This window comes from Diachasma alloeum, unplaced genomic scaffold (genome assembly GCF_001412515.2).
Source record: "Diachasma alloeum isolate Michigan unplaced genomic scaffold, Dall2.0 Dall_scaffold_00844, whole genome shotgun sequence".
Classification (NCBI taxonomy): Eukaryota; Metazoa; Arthropoda; class Insecta; order Hymenoptera; family Braconidae; genus Diachasma; species Diachasma alloeum.
The window spans coordinates 63,631-87,043 of NW_021680968.1; the positions used below are offsets into that span (position 1 = coordinate 63,631).

Here is a 23,413-nt window from a genome sequence, read left to right on the forward strand (position 1 = left end):
ATGTATCGTCAAGCTCTTCGAGTCTATCTCCAAGCCCACTCTGTTGTATGCCTGCCCTGTTTGGGCCTTAGATTATTTTGATGTTATTGAATCTGTTCAGACTGCCTTCTTCAAGAGGCTATTGTTTCTCCCTAGATGTACCTCCAACTGTGCTCTTAGGCTTGAGTTGGGATTGGTTAGAGTCGAGCATGCTGTGATGAAGATCACTATTAATTATATAATTAAAATTTTGAAAATGTCAGACGAAAGATTACCTAAAATTTGTTTCAAGCAATTAATGGAATATGCGCTCAATCCAAATCCCTTCAAGGACCCATGTAAGTTCCGTAAATTCAACTGGGCTCTCAGAATTGAGGAATTTTTACCTCTTGTTGATCACGGCGAACTCTGGGGAAATTTTGATGTCAATAAATGGATCAATAGTAAAGAGAAAATGTTGGAGAATTATAAAAAGGCGTTGATGGAAAGAGACTTGGCGCAATGGGCGACGTTGACTCATAAGATTCCCTGTGATAGAGGCCTATCCTCGTTTAACAACTCATATCTCACGCGTAGGTGTTCTATGCATATTCTTAGGGTTAAGGCACAGTTACGATTGGCTAGTCCCTACAATTGCAAATTTGTTATTAACGGCAATATTTATAAATTGTACCCTTTTGAAATCTGCAAATGCTGTAATGAGAGCGTGAGAGAATCTATTCTTCATGTGCTGGTTTTCTGCCCCTTCTACGATGCCCTTCGACGTAAATTCATTTTCCCATTTCTTAAAGGTCTGTCTGTTAGGGACTTTTTGCATTTCCTAGAGTCACCCGATAAGTCTGCATCCAAGAGCTGTATTCTATTTTCTATCCAATGCATTTAGCTTAAGAGAGTCTGTCATGGAGACTTCACAGTGTGCGTAAGTTAAGCCTGATCAATTAATAACTAAATTTTTGTCTTCCACTGATCCTGTTTACAATGTTAGTGTTACTCACGATGGAGATAAAGATTGTACCAGATTTGTAATCTATGCCTTTACTCGATATGTAATCTATGCCTTTACTTGATTAATTATTCTTTATGAGGTGCTTCCCCTATTGCAGCAGTCATTTATTTATTTTGTTTTGCGTTTATTATTGCTTTTTATTTTTATTCTTTTACTTTTGTATTGAAGTGTTCTTTTTCCTCAATCTTATGTATGAATTTTTTGTATGCCATGGAACCTGTCCTGTCATAGGGATTCCTCCCCTGTGAGACAGGCAATAAATAAATAATGTACTTTCCCCGAAAATAATTTGTTTTAGAGTATAAAAAATCAGCGCATGTTTCAGGAGGGGTGAATTTTATAAAAAAGTAATCTCAGATCACTCCCCCCACCCCCCTAAATTTTCACCCCTCCGGATACATGAGGCTGTCTTCAGCGCCCCGGAGGAACCGCGTGATCATGTATTTTCCCCGAAATTCTTTCTTTTTTTAATTATAAAAAATCAGCGCATGTTTAGGGTGGGGTAAATTTTATAAAAATGTAATGTCAGATCGCTCCCCTGTAGCGCCTCGCTACATCCTAAAATGCGAACACTGGCTAACGACGAGCACAGGCATTTGCCGTCTCACTCGCACCTTCAGTGCCACGCGTATTTTTTTCTGATTTATCAAATCGGAAGGATATTCGGCAGCCTCGCTGGCAGCTTTCCATGCGAATATAATTCAGTTTAACAGTACAGCTCGTATCGCACACTTGATCGGATCATATTATTTTCTGTTCACCTTTGTATTAATTTGACGCGGATAATAAATCTGTAATTATTAGTTTAATTGCATTTGTTAGTGGATTGTTACCTTCCCGACTACTCCTCAATCCCTACATTGGTGACGCCGACGTGATCAAAATAAGGGAAATTCGCGTTAATCGAAAGGGAAAATTAACTCGCCGCATGGCGTGCATTTCTGCTCAAAAGTTTTATTCGCGCTTCCCAATGGTTTTATCCTACCCTTAGTGAACACCCGCGCAGCTAGCTTTCCAGTGTTGCTCAACTCCGAGTGCAAGTGCAATTTTATTTCACGTGCTTGATAAAACATTATTTTCACGGTGTGGTTTTTCTCAACGAAAATATTAAATACGGCATCCCGAAGTTTCTAGAACATTCGAAGCGTCCGAGTGCCAACCGTTGATTTCTCAGTGTTTCGGTAAAATCAAAACAAAGTGCCATATTCAAGTGAGCAGTGACCTCGCACCGACACATTGCTGAGTACCCAGAGACGTTGTGTTGTGTTGGTGATAAATAGAGATTTATAACGCCTTTAATTGTGGTCACATTTATACTTTCAATTTTATTTCTCTTCGAAATTTAATTTTGAAAATCGATAATCCTAGCTTCTCATTCAAAACCAACAACGTGAGATACGATATCTACCACAACAGTCCTACACAACGGTCCCGACTGTCACGACAACGACAGCCTCCGCACTGCTGCAGATCAACGCACCGGAGTTCTCACGTGACAAACTCAGGACTTGGTTCATACAGCTGGAGGGCCAATTCCGCAATTCCGGAATTGTAACAGAAACAGCTAAGTTTTACCGAACATTACCATTGATTGATACAGAATCAGCTGTTGAAGTAGAGTATGTAGTTCTTACCTCTGATCGAGTCGCACCTTTCCAAGCTCTCAGAAACGCTCTGATTGCTTGATTTACAAAGTCAAAGGAAGCAAGTCTTATCCAATTACTTGATCGGGAGTCGATTGGAAATCGATTACCCTCTCAATATCTAAGGCATTTCAAAAGTTTAGTTCCAGATATCGATGATGAAGTCTTGAGGGCACGCTGGCTATCTCATCGTCTGAAGAGCACCTGAGCATGTCTGGTGATCCAGCCCCGGGGAAACACCGATGATCTAGCAAAGCTCGCAGACAAGATCCACGAGGTCTACCATCCGGATACTTTTGCGGCGGTAGCAAAGTCGAGTGCAAGGGAAAACGCACAGCTGGCAGCTCAGGTCGCAGCACTCACCGGGTCTATCGCAGCCTTGCAAGCACAGAACTCGCGCTCACATCCACGCTCACCTGCCCACTCGCGATCCCGCGAGCGAGATAACAACAACCACCCGCGTAGCAGGTCGAACACCAAGGTCTTCGGACAAACGCAGACCTGCTGGTACCATTTCAAATTTGATAATCGAGCGCGTAACTGTTCGTCCGGTTGTAAGTTTCAGGAAAACTCTAGGGAGAGACAATAGTAGCGCAAGTCGTCTCTCACTTGAAATCCCGCCGCCTATTCATCACCGACAGGACGACTGAGATCCGATACCTAGTGGACGCAGGCTCAGACGTCTCTCTCACGCCTTGCAGGCGGCCAGCAAACCAAAAGGATACCAGCGGCTATCANCTGTCACGTCTTGCAGGCCAGCAAACCAAGGGACACCAGCGGCTATCAACTCTTCGCAGCCAACGGCACCCTCATCCACACGTACGGCTACACGTCCATCTCGCCCGATCTCGGTCTCCGCAGAGACTTAACGTGGCGTTTCATCGAGGCAGACGTCAGCAGACCCATCATTGGTGCTGATTTCCTGCACCACTTCAATCTGCTGTCGGATTTGAGGAATGAGTGCCTTGTCGACAGCTCAACAGGCCTAAAATCGAATGGCCAGTTTACGCGTTACCGCGCACTGCCTGTTAAGCTTCTCGAGACCAACGGAGATTCGCCTTACGCGTCTATCCTGAAAGAATTCCCGGTAATAACGAAACCAGAGGGACTGCTCAGATACACGGAGCACTCTACTCTCCACCACATTAGAACGACACCGGGACCACCTATCTCCTGCAGAGCGCACCGTTTGGCGCCAGATAAACTCAAAATAGCGCATGCTGAATTTTCGAGCATGTTAAAACTGGGAACTGCAAGGAGATATGAAAGTCTTTGGTCATCTCCGCTCCATTCGGCCCCGAAAGAGAACGGCGAATGAAGACTATGCGGAGATTACCGTGCACTCAACGACAGAACTATACCAGATAAGTACCCTGTTCGTGATTTAGAGGATTTTGCTGCCAACTTGTACGGCAAAACAATTTTCTCTACCATAGATCTGGTCGAAGCGTTTAATCAAATTCCAATTGCACCGGAGGACATCCAAAAGACCGCGATAAACACGCCTTTTGGACTTTTTGAATTTCCGTACATGACGCTCGGCCTCAGGATCGTGGCTCAAACCTTTCAACGCCTAATAGATGAAGTGACACGCGATCTACCATTTCTGTTTCCATACATAGATGACATTTTGATAGCATCGGACAACGAAGGACAACAACGTGAACACCTGAGAATAATTTTTCAACGCCTACAGGATTACAGATTGATAGTAAACGTCACCAAATCAGTCCTGGGGCAGCCAGAGGTCATATTCCTTGAACACACGATCAACGCCCAGGGAATTAAGCCTCCCAGAGATCGAGTCAACGGCATTCTCAAATTCACGAGGCCTACTACTGTAAAAGCACTGCGCAGGTACCTCGGTATTTTAAATTTCTACCGGAAGTTCATCAAGGGAGCAGTAGAAATTTTCGCCCCACTGAACGCGGCAACCCAGGGTTTAAACGTCAAAGGAAAGCATCCAGTAACCTGGACTCCAGCCCTTAAAGAAGCTTCACACGCAGCAAACAGACTCTGGCAGATGCCACTCTGTTGTCTCATCCAAATATTGAAGCAGAGTTGGCCATTTTCACGGACGCATGCGATCATGCGATTGGAGCCGTTTTACAGCAGAAACACCGCAATTCCTGGCAACTGCTTGCATTCTTCAGCAGGAAACTCACGATTTCCTCGCAGAAACACGCGACTTACGACAGGGAAGTGCAGGGGATCTACAAAGCGTAGACACATCTTTGAAGGGCGTCATGTGATAATTTTCACTGACCATAAACCGCTGACTCACGCGTTCAAGCAAAAACCAGAACGAGCTTAACCCTGGCAATACCGAAGATTGGACTACATCGCCCAATTCTCTACGGACATCCGGTACGTCGCGGGCCCAGACAACGTCGTGGCCGATGGTCTGTCACGAGTCGAAGCCATCTCAACCGCTGTCACAACGCAACAGCTCATAGATGCTCAACGCAACAACCAAGAGCTTCAACGGCTACTCCAACGACCGGACGTGAATCTACGACTGGACCGCCTACAATTTCCAGGAATGGACGAACCACTGTACTGTGATATGTCATCAGGTGCAGTGGGCCTATATGTCCCTGAACAGCTGAGACACCAAGCATTCAACTCGCTGCACTCAATGGCTCATCCTGGATGCAGAGGTTCACAGAAACTCGTCACGCCACGCTACGTCTGGCCCAGCATGAATAAAGACTGCTCTGAATGGAGCAAACACTGCCTGGAATTCCAGAAAAACAAAGTCACCCGACACGCGGTTACACCAATAGCTGAAATCGAGATAACATCGCGAGGTTTCGAACACATACACGTCGATCTTATCTCTCTTCCTCCCTCAAAAGGACACAGCTGGTGTTTGACCATCGTCGATTGAATCACGCGGTATCCAGAGGCAGTTCCATTGATTGATGCAAAATTGCCTACAGTAGTTAACGCGATTCTCTACCACTGGATCGCACGCTTCGGAATGCTTCTGAGAATTTCGTCTGATCAAGATAGTTAATTCTTCTCAGACACGTTCAAGGAGCTCACGCGAATCCTAGGCATCAAGAGGATCATGACAACGCCTTTTCACCCTAGATCAAATGGTTTGGTTGAGAGGCTACATCGCCAACTAAAAGCAGCCCTGCGATGTCACGGCGGAGCTTGGTTCAACGTACTTCCCCTAGTAGTTTAGGGTTGAGATCCGTGTGGAAGGACGACCTTCAAACGACCCCTGCTGAGCTAACGTACGGGGAACCTATCCGTCTACCGGGAGAGTTCCTCGTGCCAGCAAACCAACAAACGGCAGCACCGGAATTGGTGAGCAATCTACGCGAACATTTTCATACAATCGCGCCTGTTCCAGCTGCACACCATGGTACACGTTCAACGTTCATCTCCAAGGATCAACGAGTACGCATGTTTTCGTTTGCGACGACCACGTACGAATGGCATACCGACCACCATACATCGGCCCATTTCGCGTCGTCAGTAACCACGACAAATATTTCGTCATCTGGTTCAAGTCCGGAGGTTTGGGAAACTACAAGAACACACCGATCTCCATCGACCGACTGAAACCAGCGTACATACTGCCGGAGGACATGGATCAACTTCCAGGACAGACTCCGCACCAAGACCTACCCGACGAGCCTCAACAACAGGACCAGCCGCAGCCGAGCACGAGCACGGCACCCGCTGCTGGAAGACGGAAGAGAGGCGTAACATTCGCCAACAGACCGACAATTAACGTCTACCAGATCTAAGTCTCCTCATTCAATTTTTTTTTGTTTTTTACCTGCTTGCCAAACCTTACAAATTTTCCTGCTCCTAGAATAATCATTTTCTGTTGCAGATTCAAAAAAACTAGGTTTTTTTACTTCAAGCAGGGGAGTCACGTAAAGCCTCGTTACATCCTAAAACGCGAACACTGGCTAACGACGAGCACAGGCATTTGCCATCTCACTCGCACCTTCAGTGCCACGCGTATTCTTTTCTGATTCGTCAAATCGGAAGGATATTCGGCAGTCTCACTGACACCTTTCCGTGCGAATATAATTCAGTCTAACAGTACAGCTCGTATCGCACACTTGATTGGATCATATTATTTTCTCTTCACCTTTGTATTAACTTGACGCGGATAAAAAATCTGTAATTATTAGCTTAATTGCATTGGTTAGTGGATTGTTACCTTCCCGACTACTCCTCAATCCCTACACCCCCTCACCCCCCTAAATTTACATCCCTCCGGATACATGCGGCTGTCTTCAATCCCCCGCAGAAACCGCATCATCATGTACTTTCACCGAAATTAATTTTTTTTGGAGTATAAAAAATCAGCGCATCTTTCTGGAAGGGTGAATTTTATAAAGAAGTAATCTCAGATCCCTCCCCCTCGAGGGAGAGTGGCGAGGGGGAGGGATCTGAGATTTCATTTTTATAAAATTCACCCCTCCGGAAACATGCGCTGATGTTTTATAATAAAAAAAACATTAATTTCGGGGAAAATAAATGCGTATGCGGTTTCTCCGGAAGTTGAAGACAGCCGCATGTATCCGGAAAAATTTATGGGGGGTCCGTGAAAATTTAGGGGGGAGAGGGGGAGGGATCTGAGATTACATTTTCATAAAATTCACCTCACCGGAAACATGCGCTGATTTTTCATAATCTAAAAAAATTAATTTCGGGGAAAATACATAAGTATGCGGTTTCTCCGAGGGTTTGAAGATAGCCGCATATATCTGGAGGGATGAAAATTTAGAGGGGTGAGAGAGAAGGGTCTGAGACTACCTTGTTATAAAATTCACCCCTCCGGAAACATGCGCTGATTTTTTATAATAAAAAAAATCAATTTCGGGGAACAAACACGATCATGCGGTTTCTCCGGGGGGTTGAAGATAGCCCCATGTATCCGGAGGGGTGAAAATTTACGGGGGTAAGGGGGAGGCATCTGAGAACACATTGTTATAAAATTCACCCCTCCGGAAACAAGCGCTGATTTTTTATAATAAAAAAAATTAATTTCGGGGAAAAAACATGATCATGCGGTTTATCCGGGGGGTTGAAGACAGCCCCATGTATCCGGAAGGGTGAAAATTGACGGACGTGATGGGGAGGGGTCTGAAACTACATTCTTATAAAATTCACCCCTCCAGAAACATGCGCTGATTTTTTAAAATTAAAAAAAAAGAATTTCGGGGAAAAAACATGATCATGCGGTTTCTCCGGGGGGTTGAAGACAGCCGCATGGATCCGGAGGGGTGAAAATTTAGGGGAGTGAGGGGGAGGTTTCTGATATTACATTTTTATAAAATTTACCCCTCCGGATCCATGCGGCTGTCTTCAACCCCGCGGAGAAACCGCATACTCATGTATTTTCCCCGAAATTCATTGTTTAAAAAATTATAAAAATCAGTGCATGCTTTCGGAGGTGTAAATTTGATAATAATGTAATCTCAGACCCCTCGCCCCCTCAATTTTCATACCTCCGGATACATGCGTCTACTTTCCACCCTGAGAGTCATCAGCATTGAATAAGTGAAAATATCACCATTTTTTCAGCTAAAATAAAATAACAAAATGCGCCGCAACACCCTTCTGTCGACTCGTTCGGCAGACGGCTGGCCTGCGACTTTTGCGGCAGCAATCGCAGTGCTGTTAACCCGGCCAACCAGGGCGGTCATTTAATCCTAACGCCATCTCGCGGCATTCGTTGATCGGGGATTGTATTGGCATAATTACACTTTCACCCATTTCTGTTCAATTTTAGAAAATAACACAATAAACTGTATTCATTGAAACAAATCGATCATCTTTCAACTTTTTAATTATTTTCGGATCCGTATTTATGTCATTTTCGGCCTTTTTCACATTAAAATAACATCCTCACTACATCCTCGTTACATCCTCGTAACATCCAGGATACTAAGCTGCCAGGGTACATTTAACTGCAAATGATTCCATATAAGAATCTTTTTCATTTCCAATTTTTCATACTCCTACAAACAACTAAAAACGAATCCTCCTATGTATCTGATCTTCCTCATGTCCTTCTTTTCCATTGGATTGGAAATCTATGAGTACTACAAACAACTACAAACGATTGTAGACAGGAATCCGTCGTCATTTTAGCTATATCTATCACTCTGTCTCCACTTGGGCTCCAAAAACCGATGGAACATTTATTTGAATTCGGATTGAAAAAATTTCAAAACTACAATCAACTACAAACGATTGCAGATGTAAATCCCATATCCCTTAAGCTCCGGCTATAAAATAGTTCCTAACTGTTTTTCGAAAATGGATTGAAGGCTCACTTGAATTCGAATTGACGAAATTTCGAAACTACAATTAACTGCAAATGTTTGCATATGAGAATCTATTTCATTTTCAATTTTCTTTACTACTACAAACAACTAAAAATGAATCATCCTATGTATCTGATCTTCCTCACGTCCTTGTTTTCCATTGGATTCGAAATCTATGAGTACTACAAACAACTACAAACGATTGTAGGCAGGAATCTGTCATCAGTTTGGCTATAGCTCTCACTCAGTCCCCATTTGGACTATGAACTGAACACTTATTTGAATCCGGATTGAAAAAATTTCAAAACTACAATTAACAAGCGATTGCAGAAAAGGATCCGATGTCAATTAAGCTGGAACTGCAGGATAGTTCCTACGTATCTCTAGAAAATAAATGACATGATTATTTGAATTCGGATTGAAAAAATTTCGGGAATAAAATCAACTACAAACGATTACAGATAAGAATCTTTCATTCTTCCCAATTTTTTCTACCATTCAAAACAACTACAACCAAATCCTCCTACATATCTGATCTTTTCAGATTTTTTATGAAAATTAATTGTTCGGAACCATTTCATAAAAACCATACAGTCAATTTTTTTCATTCGACTGACAATCTGCAAGCACTACAAACAACTACAAACGATTGCAGATTAAAATCCGATGCCAATTGAGCTGCAACTGCAAAATAGTTCCTAACTCTCTTTCGAAAATGAATGAGGGGTCGATTTGAAGTCGGATTCGAAAAATTTCCAAACTACAATCAACTACAAATGATTGCAGATGAAAATCCGATGCCAATTGAGCTGTAATTGCAAAATAGTTCTTAACTGTCTTTCGAAAATGAATGAGGCGTTTATTTGAAGTCGGATGGGAAAAATTTCAAAACTACAATCAACTACAAACGATTAAGATAACTAACAGATAAGAATCCAATGTCCTTTTAGCTGTAACTATAGAATAGTTCCTAACTGTCTTTTGAAAATGTATGGGGCGCTTATTTTTCAACTACAAACAAAAAAAATGCTACTACTATCATGTGGCGATCAAATTCTACCAAATATCAAATTTTCGTTTCAATTCATCAAGGTGGGGTGCCAACTTCACAAAGCTGATCGACGTGTATGTGTTCGAAACGTCGCGATGATGTCTCGATTTCAGCTATGAAATGTAACCGCGTGTCGCCTGACTTTGTTTTTCTGGTGTTCCAGGCAGTGCTTGGTCCATTCAGCGCAGTCTTTATTCATGTTGGGCCAGACGCAGCGCTGCGTGATGAGTTTCCGTGAACCTCTGCATCCAGGATGAGCCATTGAGTGCAGCGAATTAAATAGTTGGTGTCTCAGCTGGGAGGGCACATATGGGCGGACTGTACCTGATGAGACATCACAGTACAGTGGTTCATCCATTCCTGGAAGTTGTAGGCAGTCCAGTGGTAGATTCACGTCCAGGCGCTGGAGTAGGCGTGGAAGCTCTTGATCGTTGCGTTGGGCGTCTATGAGCTGCTGCGTTATGACAGCGGTTGAGACGGCTTCGACTCGTGATAGAGCATCTGCCACGACGTTGTCTGGGCCCGCGACGTACCTGACGTCCGTGGAAAATTGGGCGATGTAGTCCAACCTTCGGTATTGCCAGGGTGAAGATCGTTCTGGTTTTTGCTTGATCGCGTGAGTCAGTGGTTTGTGGTCAGTGAAAATTATCACATGGCGCCCTTTAAAGGTGTCTGAAGTGCAGTACTGCTTCGTAGATCGCCTGCAGTTCCCTGTCGTAAGCCGCGTGTTTCTGCGAGGAAATCGTGAGCTTCCTGCTGAAGAATGCAAGCGGTTGCCAGATATTGCGGTGTTTCTGCTGTAAAACGGCTCCAATCGCGTAATCTGACGCATCTGTGAAAATGGCCCACTCTGCTTCAATATTTGGATGAGACAACAAAATGGCCGCTGCCAGAGCCTGTTTGCTGCGCGTGAAGCGGAAGGGGAGACTGGAGATCGGTTTCGGCGGGAGGAGGGGGATTGGCGGGCATGTGTGGAATTGGAGGGGTGGGGATGGTGGCATTGAGGACTCGAAGTTCGTTGATGGATTCGTGATGTGTTGGAATTTGGGAATATTTGGGTTTGGTTTTGAATTTTGTGACAGTGGATGGGACAGACGACCACTGGAGGTCATTCGGAAGATTGAATATCGATTTGAGTGGAATTTCAGGTGGACTGAGGCATTTAGACAGTGGTCATAGAATCCTTAATCCTTATAGAGTTCTTAGGGTTTTATAAGATTTAATGCTTAATTTTCAGTGAATTTTTGTGAAATTGACGGATTTTTTAATGGAAAATTCAGTGGAGTTTACCCTGAATCAGTCTTTCTGAATGTTTTGAGAATTTTTTTCATTTTAGAAGTAGTTTTGGAAATCAAACATCCTTACATGAAGTGTTATCAAATGGAATTGGGGTTTCCATTGAAATCTCAGAAAATTGACTGATTAACCCCTCACGTATATTCATGAAAATTTGAATGACTTTCTTTAAAATTGATTATTTCCAAAACTATGGAATTTAACTCAACCAAATAAATAACAACGAAGAAAGGAATACTGTAACTTCAATTACATATTGGTTTCATAATTTTCCGTTGATGAGAAGTCATTACATTTTATTTGTATCGAGCGTACTCCACACTTCGAAACAAAAGGGAATTAATAAAAATGTCATAAATCAGTTTTCTCTTTATATTATAAAAATTCAAATCGACTTCTGGTGACCAAAATTTGATACTCGTAATCAAGATTTCAAAATTAATTAATTAATTAATTAATTTTCTTCTGGGGCTGGAGTCCAGGTTCCTGGATGCTTTTTTTCGACATTCGGACCCTGGGTTGCCGCGTTCAGTTGGGCGAAAATTTCTGCTGCTCCCTTGATGAACTTCCGGTAGAAATTTAGAGTACCGAGGTACCTGCGCAGTGCTTTTACAGTGATAGGCCTCGTAAATTCGAGAATCGCGTGGACTCGATCTCTGGGTGGCTCAATTCCCTGGGCGTTGATCGCGTGTCCAAGGAATATGACCTCTGGCTGCCCCAGGACTGATTTGGGGACGTTTACTATCAGTCCGTAGTCTTGTAGGCATTGAAAAAGTATTCTCAGATATTCGCGATGTTGTTCTTCGTTGTCCGATGCTACCAAAATTTCATCTATGTATGGAAACAGAAATGCTAGATCGCGTGTCACTTCATCTATTAGACGTTGAAACGTCTGAGCCGCGTTCCTCAAGCCAAAAGTCATGTACGGAAATTCAAAAACTGCAAAAGGCGTGATTCTCACTGTCCTCAGTTGCAACTGGAATTTGATTAAACGCTTTGACCAGATCTATGGTAGAGAAAATTGTTTCGCCGTAGAAGTTGGCAGCTAAATCCTCTAAATAACGAACAGGGTACTTATCTGGTATTGTTCTATCGTTGAGTGCGCGGTAATCTGAGCATGGTCTCCATTCGCCGTTCTTCTTCGGGGCCAAATGGAGCGGAAATGACCAAGGACTTTCGCATCTCCTTGCAGTTCTCAGTTTTAACATGCTCGAAAATTCAGCATGCGCGATTTTGAGTTTATCTGGCGCCAAACGGTGCGCTTTGCAGGCGATAGGTGGTCCCGGTGTCGTTCTAATGTGGTGGAGAGTAGATTGCTCCGTGTTTCTGAGCATTTCCTTTGGTTTCGTTATTGCCGGGAATCCTTTCAGGATAGACGCGTACAGTGAATCTCCGTTGATCTCGAGCAGCTTAACAGGCAGTGCGCGGAAACGCGTAAACTCGCCATTCGATTTTAGGCTTGTTGAGCTGTCGATTAGGCACTCGTTCCTCAAATCCGATAGCAGATTGAAGTGGTGCGGGAAATCAGCACCAATGATGGGGCTGCTGATGTCTGCCTCGACAAAATGCCACGTTAAGTCTCTGCGGAGACCGAGATCGGGCGAGATGGATGTGTAGCCAATTATTTCAGCGTCTGAGCGAATGGAATTCAAGTAAAAAAACAAATTAATTCGTGGAAACGACATTCGAACATTTCAAAATATTCAAATTCCTGCGGTACTCATCCTATTCGATGACAAGAGCATTACAAAATATTCAGTAGGAGTAATACAAGTAAGAAATCTCAGAATTCCACTCCAAACGTAAGTACAAACAGCATATATTTTCACATTCATCAGTAGAATGTGTCAACAAGATGGAAAAACGATAAACGATACACGATAATACAAATAATTTTTCACTGATATTAGCTTTTTAGCGTTCTCCTCCAGTGGGACCTACTGGGAAAAGGAGGAGAATCAATTCTCCAAAAACCTCGTCCAGCAGGAAGAGATTATCAACTCCAGACTTAGAAATTGATGAAGCTTTGGCAGAGTTCTTTTTTGGATGCAATATCCCTTTCAATGTGGTGGAATCCGAATTTTTCAGACGCCTCATCAAACTTTGAATGCATCGTATCAACGACCATCAAGAAAGAAGCTTGCCACAAAATTGGTGGATAGAATCCATCAAAAGGTAGTTAAACCAGCAGAATTCAGCGATGAAACAGATGGTATATTGTTAATAGATGGATGGAAAAATTCTTCAGCTGACACTAAAAATGTTGTCTGCACCATTTTTACCAAAGTTAAAAAAAGTATTTTTTTGCATTCATGGGATTTTACAGAATTGACTGAAACTGGTGATGCATTAGCTAAAGTAATTGATGAAGCCTTCGTCATGGCACAAAAGAGATTCAAAGTGAATATATATGGAGTTGTATCGGACAACGCATCAGCCATGATGCGAATGGGTCGCCTTGTCAGTGTTTGGCACATCACCTGTCATTTTCACAGTGCCAACTTGTTGTTGAAGTCACTTGTCGATCCAACATTTGCTGAATCCATCAATAAACTGCTACGAGAGTTCAAAAATTCTAAAGCTGAGAGAGAATGAACTAAACGTCAAGGAACGAGGATCATGCTGGCCTGCGAAACGCGATGGTGCACATACAGAGACACATTTCGTTGTTGTTTAAAAAATCTTGTTATCATAAGACAGATGGTTAAGGACAAGGTTGTGGTACTCAAAATGGAAAATCTAAAACTTCTCGAGGATAGTGCTCCGGATGCAAAGTTGCAGGACTGCATATCACTGTTCGATCCTGTATGTGAACTGGTAAATAAATACCAGAAAACTGATACCAACATTGCAGGTGCAGCAGAACTGTGGTTAAAATTAAATATTCCAATCGATAGTAATACCATTGATAATACACTCGAAGGTCGATTGAAGAAAGTCCTCCAGCCAATCGCCTTGGTGGCTAATTTTCTACACCCAGTATATCAAGGAAAACAATTTTCCCATTTGGAAGTCTTCAACACCACCGTTTTCAAATTCTTGAATGAGGATTTGGCTGTTAAAAATGCCAGTGAATTGGAAGGTCTGAAAGAATATTCGAAAAAGGAAGCGATTTTTGGCACCTTGTTTAGCAAACAACTGAGATCTCTGGCAATTTTCTGGGGAATGGTCCAAGTGCACTATCCTGCATTATCTGCGTTAGCTTTGAAATTATTGGGTATCCCGAGCTCTTCCGCTCAGATTGAACGACTCTTCTCGAATTGGGCATTCATTCACTCAGATCTTCGAAATCGTTTGACTGTAGAGAGGTCAATAAAATTGGTTTCTGTGTATTATGCACTAAAGATGCAAGATTCTTCATATGGGGACATTGATGATTCTTTGTGGGAAGAAGACAGTAGGGCCATGTAGTTAATCATTTGATGTTAATTTAAATTTTATAGTTTTTTTATTCAAACATTTCATAAATACATTTTATCATGTTTATAGAAGTTTGATTTATCAAATAAAGGAAAGGTTTTATATCTTCAAGTGTCGTCTGTTATCGAAAACTCATCTTAAACCTAGCTATCCTTCAACAATAATAAACAGTACTATTTATTTTAGTCCTACCCCTGTGGGATCTAACAAGTTCCATATATACAACAAAAAAAAAAGAAATATAATCAAGTTGGAAAGTGCAAACTTGGTTATGCTTGTTGCTGCATAGCCTTCTTGCGATCTCTGGGTTATGGAATGGGTGAAAATCAGTGACAAAAGGTGACCCCAAAGACTGTCCTGACCGTGACCCATTACAACAGGTAGAGACCGGGAGAAAGGATGGGATCGGATTGCATGCGATAAAGCACTAAGGTGCACTATGGTGGATTGCGCGAGAGTCAAAAATGGAGATCACGTAAAAAGAAAGAACCCCTTCTAATGCCATAAAAAAATGTTTTTATTAGTGATAAAAAAGAGGCTGTCTACAATGATCCCAAGATAAAACCTCGGAGAGGAGAATTTTGGAGAATTAGAATTGGAAAGGAATGAAAAGAAAAAGAAAAAAATTATAGATAACAAATGAGCATTAACTTACAGTTGTTGATTAAGTAAAATTGGGGTGAGTGTGGTCACTCAGTCGCGGTGATGTTGCGCTCCGATGACCCTTACTAGCAGGAAAAAAAGCTAATTTTGATGACAAGTAGTGTTGATGGGTGACTCTCTGTGACTAATGACTTACGATGGCAGTTTCACTTGTCCGGTGAAAAGACAGGTAAGATGGAGATTCGACTACCTGGGGCTGCAGGAAAGAATGACTCCAGGTGGCCACTTGAACGACGAGACCACAATACGTCGTTGGGGCGAGTATCTACAGCTCCGTGACGAATACTGCCCTCAAGACAGTGCGTTGAGGAATTAGTGTAGATGAGTCCACTAATCGGCTGGGTCCAAAATAGTGCAGTCGAAATATGCAGATTGCGAATAATCACTGTCCGTGATTTGAGCCAGGCCAAGAACTGATTCGGATAGCTTGGTTGGCAATTGACTCTCTGTGACTCGTTCTTAGTAATTGGCCTTTGCGACTGCGACTGTCTACTGACTGATTGCTGACTAACTGGCCGACTGACTGGGCGACTAACTGGTAACTGCTTGATAGCTGGCCTAGTAACTGCCTTGGATGTCCGGGGGCAGCCCTTATATATCCTTGATTGACCCCATCCGTAATGAGGGATTCCGAAGGGGTGGGTTCATGGCAACCCGATGTCCTCGGATGATGGCCATATCTGGATATTCGTATCATTTTATGACTTCTGCGCGCACCGGGCTGATTCGTGGTCAAGAGGGTAGAAAAGCGAGGGTGAGTTCAGGCCTCGCGCTCTACGCGTGATTCAAGGAATCGGTCCCCTGTTATGATTCCCGGAATCTCAGTTTGACCTTTCGTAATGATGACGCACGCCTATCGAGGGGGAGTGATAATGGGGTGGAAATCGTCATAATTTTTGATCCATTGGGTTTTTAGGAGCGCACGTGTTCATAGAATGACGTCATGGCCTCTTGATGTGCGATAAGCTACAGCATAACCTTGGAGAATTGTAATGCCTTCTTCCAGGTGAGTTATCCGGTGTTCATTAAAATTGGCCTAGTCAAAAATGCTGAACGCATAGAGTGGAAAATCGTGGTTTTACCAATGAGTGGAGAATCGACTGTCGATTCATTCGTGTTACTCGTGAAGTATCTCAAGTTACACCTGGGTCAGGTGTATTTCGGGGCACGTGCGAGTCTTGCATTTTCCGGTGATTATTTTCTTACTCATTATAACAACGGTCCACAGAGGCTGGGTCTGGCTATTTGGAAACGCTTGATTATGAGTTTTTCCATTAGGCTGATTTTTATGACCGTGGTCACCCTCAAGTGGTTCCGGTGGGGCGTCTTGAAAACGGTCTCCCCACATTTAGTGTCACCGAGCCCTCATAATTTACGTATTTTATGGGGTTCTTATGATCGTTGACAGCAAGCCATGGGTGTGGTTTTACTTATTGCATGATCGCAGTTTCCGTAGACACTGGGTATCTCAATTGGTCAGTTGTATCCTTGTATAGCCACGACATCCACTGTTCCCCCTAGTAACCCCAGCAACAATGGCGGCACCCCTGGTACACGCGTCGCCTTGGGTGGTAACAATCTCGGTCGTCCTACACGCTCCATGGTATTTGTTGAAGATGGATATTTTTATTTATAAACTCCATAAAGAAAACGCGGATTCCGCGACAGCCTATTCTCTTCTTATAACAACTGGATAGGCATCTCCTCTTTCGAAATACTATCTATTAAATACTCATATTAACTCTAAATATATAAAAGTCGAATATTCTTACCTTTCATCTGAAATCACGACGAATAATCGGAGTCTTTACCTATCAGTCATTCAAAATATGAATTAAAAACTTATTATGATCTAGTTTTTTAAGAATCACGACCTCCGATCAATTTATAATCATAAAAAAGTCTGTAATTTTGCCTATTTTCTTCTTATAATGACTGAATGGGACTCCTCACTTCACAATATTATATATGTAATTTATTCAATCTGAATATGTTAAAGAAATATATTCTTATCTTTCATGTTAGATTTCAACGGATAAGTTAAAGCCTTCATATATCAGTCATTAAAAATATGGATTAAAAACTTTTTATTATTTTGTTATTTTCAAATCACGAATTCTCATCACTTAATCGTCTTGCATACGACTTCAATATCACCGATTGTCTTCTCATAATAAGTGAATAGGAATATTTCTCTCTTTCAAAATACGATAATGAATATTTCCATCTATCAGGTGAAATATTTTCATCAGCCAGTCATTGAAAATAAAAACTGCAAATAAACTATGAATTAGTTTTTTTGGTATCGTGAAATTTTAAGTGGTAATGGACGTCTGTTAATAATTGATGTCGATTGGGGGTTAAATTATTCTGGGGTATAGCACTCAAGGAGAGTTTGTCAGTCATCAAGGGGATAAAAAAAAGTTTCTGGACGAACTTTCCCAATTCTGGATAGCTTGTCGAGGCCATATGCCAGCATAATTTAGAAGACTTCAAATTCTTCTTCCCCAATTCATTAAATATGTGACTCTTCTCTTTGTAGTAGCCTATTGAGCCCTCTTCTGATAGCTGATCTCGGAAAAAAATTTCCATTTCAATCATTCGACTACGATCTTCTAAAAACAGGTGCCCACCGTACTTATGATGCAAGAAGTTGGCTGCAAGAATTGGTGGAGACAATATCTCTCGAAACCCGTCAGTGTCATCACTAGCCTCACATAATTCCTCGAACAGAAGCCACTCCTCAGCGATATCAGAAATACCACATTTCTGGGTCCTTCAACAAGTGTGATTCCATTCCTTTATTTTCTAGAAGCTATCCATAGATTTTCATGTTGTATTTGTCTTTGACCATTTCCTTTGCCTCCAAAATGATTTGTGTCTCCTGCTGCCCTTCCATAACATCCCAAGAATTTAGAAACAATTGCCCATTCTGACGAGTTTGCAGTATCCCAATGACTACTTCTGGGAATTCAGAATTATCTACTGTTATTGATTTAAACAGGATTAAAACACAATCTGAAGAACTCAGTTGCTTCTGATCTTTATCCACTAAATCACAGACATTTTTCAGAAGAGTAGTGGCTAGATCATCTCTGGATAAGAGTCTGTATGCAGGTTAGAGTAAGGAAACGAGAGTGATGAAATAAATGGATTGAACTACATCGAAACTGAGACCAAAAGCATAGATAAATTTGGTCACTGCTATATCTATAGCTGAACGATCCTCCTCACTCAGACTGTCTAACCAGGCACCTGTCTTATTACGTTTACGATTTTTTGGTGGCTGTGGTGTCATTGGAAAATCATTGGCTGGTGCGCATGTAATTTGGACATTCATGGATGCTGGGGGTGTTTCTTGAACCAGGAGATTAACATGAGGAGTCCCATCACCAGCATCAGGAGGCTACTTATCCTGTGGTAATACCTATTTTTAACCAAAACATGAGTATTTTATTTATTTTTTTTATTTATTTATATACGTGCCTTGGTGAGTTTACAGCAAGCGACACTCACATTGCACGGGGGGGATAACAAGAGACAGAGTAAAAAGAATACATAAATATCAACATGAACAAGCGGCGGTATCAAAACTTAAAAATTAGAAAATTCATACCTAAAAGTTACCAGTCAAAATCAAGATCAAAATTAAAATTTAAAATTACCAGTCGTCTCCCGTATATTTCTCCCTGAGATCAAGAGCCTCCAACCAGAAATAAGCCCATCTTTTGAGCTCTTTGGGGTTTTTAATGTCAATTAGATTCGCAACAAGGTCTACATCAAATCTGTCCCTCAGTAGGTCATGGAAATATTTGGCTCTCAGATCGGCGTAGTGAGGACAGTTTACAAGAATATGAGTAATGCTTTCGCCTTCGGAATAGCATAACTTGCAGAACCCTTTCGCATTGAGCTTCTGACATACGTTTTTCAGAAAAAATCTAACCGCATACACATTAGCCAAACGTATTTGCGCAATAATTCGTGTGAGAGCAATAGGGCAACGGAGAGTAAGGTATCTCGCCGCGCCATCAGGGATCCCTCTGGGTATTTTGATTTGCAGAGACGTGGCGGCCTGATGTATATCCAAGTCTTTCATTCTTAGCCGAAGAGAGAACTCACGCAAGATGGCCTCTTTATTAGCTAATCAGATACTAGGGTCAGAACAGTGAATTAAGAAATCCAAACTTGTCTGCTCCAGAATCGTTAAGAGCCTTGAGACCCAATTGCAATCAACCTTGTTTGACACTTTATCCAGCAACCACACCAGCTTATTCCAGCAAACTAGTGCCAATCTATCCTCACTCATGCGTAGCATTTTGACGATCCAATTTAATGTGAGCTCAAGGGCTCTTACACCCAGATGATTTAGGACTAATTCAAGCCTCAGGAGATAGCCTGGTGTGTTTGCTGGAACTTGTAGCATTTGCCTGAAAAAAACCGCTTGAATTCTCTCAATGGCCTCAAAGTGGCCCAGTCCCCATGATGCAACAGCATACAGAAGGGTAGGGGACACAACACAGTCAAACAGTTTTAATTTACTACACCAGGCATCTGACTTGGCTTTAGCCAGAATGGCTTTGGTTGATCCTATCGCGACTTTTGCTTTTTTGACCGCGTGGTTAACAGCTGCAAACCCCTTTAGGCTGCTTTCCAATAGAACCCCTAGATATTCGTATGACTTGACCGTCTCCAACAATTCTCCATCGTAAGAAAAGGCCCCTCTTTTATATCTTCTAATTCTCCCACTAACCCTGAAAGGCAGTACCTTGGTTTTACCTGTATTGACTATTAGCCCATTATCATCACAATATTCCTTCAGGATTATTAATTTTTTTCTCACGTCAGCCATACTATAAGCAAGAAGCGCAGTGTCATCTGCATATGTTGGCATTAGGAGGTCGTGCGTGGCGTCAATACTGAGCCCCTTACAATCTTTTTCTCTAAAAAACTTTTCAAAATCCGATACATATAAGATAAATAGTAGGGGACTCAGGATCTCGCCCTGCAAGACCCCCTCAGTCATGTCAAATTTTTTTGAAAATTACGCCTTTAATTTAACGTGAGCTGTGGCATTATCATAGATATTTTTTAGAATTCCAATCAATTTCGGACTTAAGCCAATACGAAGTAATTTTTTCCAGAGAAGGATGTGAGGAACAGAGTCAAAAGCACGACGAAAATCAATAAAAATGACATAGATAACATTGCCCGAAAATCTCAGCTGCATTTGAATAGCAGTTGTCAGTGCAAAAATCTGGTCCTCACATCCTCTCCCTCTACGGAAACCAGCCTGTGACTCGGGCAAGACCGACGCATTCTCCATCCACTTCTCAATTCTAGAAGCAAGAATTCTTGTAAAAATTTTTAGGACACATCTAGTGAGAGCGATGCCTCTATAATTAGCTGGGTCATCTTTTGGGCCCTTTTTGTGTATCATAGAGAGAACAACGTTGGGCCAACTCGTCGGGACCCTTTCCTTCTCCAAAATATCATTAAACAATTTCAGTAGAATAATTTTACCATCAGGAGGCAACGCTCTTCAAACTTCGTTCGAGATAATATCAGGCCCAGGTGCCTTGTTACATTTACTGGCGGTGAGAACCTTTTCCAATTCCTGAAGGGAGATAATAAAATCTAATTGTGGATGTCTATCATCACCAAACTCAATAGCAAAACTGGTACATTGGGGGTAGACATTCGAATAAAATTCCTCCCACATAACTCCTGAAATTATATTGCCGCCCTCGTTTTTCTTCCCGAACTCTCTCACAACACCCCAAAACTCATTCATATTCTTAACATTGGCCAATCTTTTTCTAACATCAGCAAAATACAGAGATTTCTTATCAGTTATCATTATTTTATAATTTTTTTTCAAGTCATGGTACCTCTCAAGCAAATTCTTATCTAATTCCTTATCACACAAATGTACATTTTTCTTGTAGGCTCTCCAGGCCCTGTTTACTTCCAATTTACAGATACGCGACTCAACATCATCCCATTTCCTCTTATGAATATCCCGGGCATTCTTCTGAGCCCCTCTCCCACTTTGACTCTCAATCATACCCATCTCTCTCTCCACCGAGACAATCGACTCTCTGAGATACTCATTCGTCTGCTCAATATGCACAAGTTCATCTGCATAGAAACAGTCAAGAGAGTTCCCCAGTTTTTCCGTGAACTCAGTGCAACGCTCAGGCATCCATTTCAACTTATCTAACCCCTTAACTAATCCCTTGTCCTTCTCAACACTGGACGAAAGAACATTAAATCATCGAAATTAAAGTAAAACATAATCGGAAAGTGATCCGAGGCAAAAATTTCATCCCACACCACAAGCCTTTGCACGAGACTCAACGCTGGTATGTTCACCCAGCAATAGTCCACCGAGCTTAAGCCTAGTACACTACTATACGTAAACTGACCGGGACAGTCCCCTGGCACTCTTCCATTCAAGAGAAAAAAACCACCATCATTCAACACTTCAATCAACACTCGTCCTTCTTTCTCTTTTTTTAAATCGAGGCACACACGAACACTTTGAAGCACTGAGTCTTGTAGAAGCTCCTCTGGAATCTCATCCTTCATTGAACCCGTTCGGCCGTTGCAGTCGCCTCCCACCACCATTGGATCCTCCCCATATTTTTCACAAATGTTCTCCAATGTTAAACTTAAGAGGTTTAAAACACTTTCATACTGCTCCATGTTGCGGAAAGGATGGATGTAAACTACCCCAACTATCATCTGTACACTACTAGCCTGAACAAGGGTAAAAATCCACCAAGAGGATGTAGCTACTACCGAGGCCTCTAGCCCCTTATTAACCAGTAGACATAATCCACCGCTGCCACGACCTCTGGTAAAATCTCTAACCGCTGGAGCCCAAAAAGATTTGAAGTTGTTGTCAATGCAGTGGGGCACAAAGGTGGGAGTTGATTCCAACCAAGTCTCACAGATACCAATACAAATAGCCTTCTCCAACCAAGCAGCAGCTTCCCACAAATTTTTAGCCCCATTACTGTTCCCAAAAATACAAAGCGCCTGGAGAGCAAGATGTTGAATTTTATTCAAAATGAATTAAATCGACGAAGAGAGGCCGCTGTACGACTGAGCAGTCTCCATGCTGTTCACGCCGGTATTACTCACCGAACTTCTTGGAACTCTGGGTTTATCAGCCTTTCTTACCTCCTCAACAAAGGTCCCAGTGGTCTGATTCCAGGCAAACCATGTTTTGCCGATTTGCACATTGTTGTATCCATATTTGATGCTTTTACCTTTCGCCTTTTCAACACCAGCCAGTTGTCTCGCTCTCCAGGCAATCTCTCTTTCCATCGCCGTGCGATCGGGCTCCACAAAAATGGATAAACTTTGAAGACATCGACTCTTTTGCTCCAAAATCTGTTTTTTCGTTTCCCAGGATTTTAGGGTCACTAGATAACAACGATTTCGTTCTTGCCTAAACGTGGAGACGTCTTGTACCACCTCTTTTAGCTTGAAATAATGGAGCAGGAATTTAGCCACAACATCTTGATGATTATTATTATCTTGAGCGTCCAAGCCTCTAATGATCACATTCAGCCTCTTCTCTGTCTTTTCACGGTCCTCAACGCTTTTGGACACTTTATTCAACCAATTAGTAAAATAGACATTAGGTGTTGAAATGTCACCTTGTGGATTTCTCTGCTCAAGGACTGATACGCGAGCCATCAAGATAGCTTTCTCCTCTTTTCCATAACTGTCATTGCTCTGTAATACGGATATTTGAGACTCTACTGCTGAAATTCTCTGATTTTGTTCATCGAATCTCACGTCGATTGAGTTTTGTAGGTTCTGCAATTGTTGGCTATTCTCCTTGCGAAAATCAGCAATCTGTAACGAAATTCCGTCCATTCGCGCCAGGAGGGCCTTCTGAAGGGCCTCTAACATCGCTTTCTCACCCATGTTGACGTGCGCCTCAGGGGTAATTGAATTTATCTGCAACAATCTAAAACATGAGTATGAAATGTGAAAGAAAACTCAGAAATCAACTTTGTGTCTAATGGATAATAGA

The 23,413-nt window shown here is 42.2% G+C and overlaps 1 pseudogene; it reads left to right on the plus strand.

Annotated features, from left to right (window-relative positions):
* Positions 1 to 235: 235 nt before the first annotated feature.
* Positions 236 to 14,691, plus strand: LOC107044940 (annotated as a pseudogene).
* The last annotated feature ends 8,722 nt before the right edge of the window (positions 14,692 to 23,413 follow it).